Here is a 2,464-nt window from a genome sequence, read left to right as displayed (position 1 = left end):
TTGTTCTAAAAAACTTGTATATATTTGTGTATTTAAGCCTCACAAACCCTATGAGCTTGGTATTGTTATTGCTGCAATTTGGTTTGTGAAAATGGATTATAGAGTAGTTAATTACCTTGCCTAAAGTCACACAGCTGATAAGCAGTGAAGCTGAGATTGGAACCCAGGCAGCCTGACTCTGATGCTCATCTATACTGATTGTCTTTGTCACAAGCATATGGCATCACTGTGAACAGGTGTTGTTGGTAAAGTTAATTAGACACCAGGATAATTTTCTCAGTTTGATTTGGTATGTGAAGGAACATATTAAATTTTAATTTAATAATTTTACTTAAGAGAAAAACAATCAGATTATTATCATTTATGCATACAACTTAATAAATTGTTGTTGATCTCAGTGAATATGAAGCTTTATGGATTAAATATAAACAAAAAGTTTAGTCATGAAAGAATGAACATTAAAGCAATCCTTTCTAAAGATGAGTCAAAACAGTTAATGAAAAAAAAAAAAACAGTTAATGACTTACTGTCATTGTATATGTTAAATGTGTTTACAAAGGTAAGTTTTAAAAGTTCAAAACAAATTGTCTAGTCTCAGATACTGTCTTATTATCTCTTTGTTGATAAGAAAATATAAATCAGAGTAAAGTTCATTTTTGTTGCCTTGATTGCCTCCCAGGTTTAAATAGATACCTTTCATACCGTATCTCTCATCTCCCCTTTCTTCTCCTCTATCTCAGCTTAGTGCTGGATTTTGAATTCTCCAGTGAGATTTCTCTGGCCACAGAGACCTTTGACTTCATTATGGCTAAACCTAGAAGCTACAATTCTGTCTTTAAATTTCTTGATAATCCCATTGACTTGTGCTATGTTGAACATTCTCTGCTATTTAAAATCATTTTCTTTGTTTTCCAGAATCATTCTTTTCAGGATTTATGGTTTCTCTTTTATTAATAAATAAACCTTTATTTTTAATAAACTCTTATTTCTGTTATCTTTACAAATCCATCTTTAGCCACACACTCCCTTTAATAATGTGTTTCTTCAGGACAGGGAGAAAGTTAGTGAGTGGGGGCACTGTTAGCTGATTTTGCCACTTTGAGAAGACTACATCTGGGAGGCTTGTTGTTAGTCCTGTATTCTGTCAATTGACCTTCCAATGTCCTGTTGTTACTGAAGTGCAAGGCTGTGTACCTGACACACAGTGAGCCCAAACACCAGAACATGAGCGTTTGGAACAGAGAATGCCTTATTATTGGGCCATGCAAGGAGATGAATGGCTCATGCTTTTAAAAATCCTAAATTCCCATAAAGTTTTCAGCAAAGCCCTTTTATAGGAAAGAGGAGGGAGGGGTATGGTTAGTTGTTGCAGACTTCTTAGTCAGATCCTCTGTTCTTGAGGTCAGGTCATGGTCAGGAAAGGATGTTCCTTTCAATCCCTGCCAAACAAAATGTTTTTCTCTGTTCTGACAAGAAAGGACAGGGTGCCAAGGCACAACTTTCACCCTCTTTGAGATCCAGATCCTGGCTAAGAGGAGGTAGATCTAAGTGGCCGGCTCCCTCAGGGGCAGGTTCTCAGATCCTACCCAGCTGTCATCACTGAGGGAGCAAGGCACCCAAGATCCAACTGGCTCTCAGGCTCCTCAGGCTACCCACCTGGCAGGAACCAGATCCCCCAGACTGTGACCCATGCCGACTGTCACTGCCATTATGTTGCAGAGGCGGGAATGAGAGAGAGGTTCACCACCACCTCAAGGCCTGGGCCCAGCCTAGTGGATGGCCTTGGCAAGGGCTCTGGAACCCTGCAGGACACAGCCCCCAGCCTGTTCCCTGGGCTGCCTAGTTCACTCACTGGCCTGAGGCCAAGTGAATTGGGGGACCTCAGGAAAAAGGCCAAAATCTGTCTCTTGGCTCCCTCTCCACTTAAAGACCACCACTCCACCAACTGTTAGCTGAATGGGCCCACTGTGCCATGCTTAGTCAGTCAGTCATTACCCCCTGGACTGTATCCTGCCAGGCTCCTCTGTCTATGGCATTTCTCAGACAAGAATACTGGAGTCGGTTGCCATTTGCTTCTCCAGAGGATCTTCTTGATCCAGGGATCAAATCCACGTCTCTTGCCTCTCCTACATTGGCAGGTGTGTCCTTTATTTACTACTGCACCACCTGGGAAGCCTGAACGGGCCCACAAATGGTTGCTAAATGACAGCTGCTTGCTTGGGGGAGGGGCCCTCTGCCGCACCAACCAATGGCTGAGCAGGCCAATTAGGGGCGGCTCGTTGACCGTTGGTCACTTGTGGGAGGGGCCGCTGAGCACGCAGACTCCTGGCTGAGAGAATCACTAAAGGGTCGCTCTAACCGTCCTGTGCCTTTAGCGGTCTCACAGAACCCTTAACCGGTAATGAGTTGGGAGGCAATGTTGCTCAGCAGTAGCCGCGTTCTGAGGGCTGCACGGTGCCCCGCT

The 2,464-nt window shown here is 43.5% G+C and overlaps 1 long non-coding RNA gene across 1 annotated transcript; it reads right to left on the bottom strand.

Annotated features, from left to right (window-relative positions):
• Positions 1-1,118: 1,118 nt before the first annotated feature.
• On the bottom strand, positions 1,119-2,170 carry LOC129650118 (uncharacterized). Its single transcript, XR_008713603.1, has 2 exons — positions 1,996-2,170; positions 1,119-1,439 (listed from the first exon to the last, which is right to left on the bottom strand). It is a non-coding gene; the product is annotated as an uncharacterized LOC129650118 (long non-coding RNA).
• Positions 2,171-2,464: the final 294 nt, after the last annotated feature.

This window comes from Bubalus kerabau, chromosome 4, assembly GCF_029407905.1.
Source record: "Bubalus kerabau isolate K-KA32 ecotype Philippines breed swamp buffalo chromosome 4, PCC_UOA_SB_1v2, whole genome shotgun sequence".
Classification (NCBI taxonomy): domain Eukaryota; kingdom Metazoa; phylum Chordata; class Mammalia; order Artiodactyla; family Bovidae; genus Bubalus; species Bubalus kerabau.
Note: the sequence above shows the minus strand (reverse complement) of the source record. Positions and strands in the feature narration are given on the sequence as shown.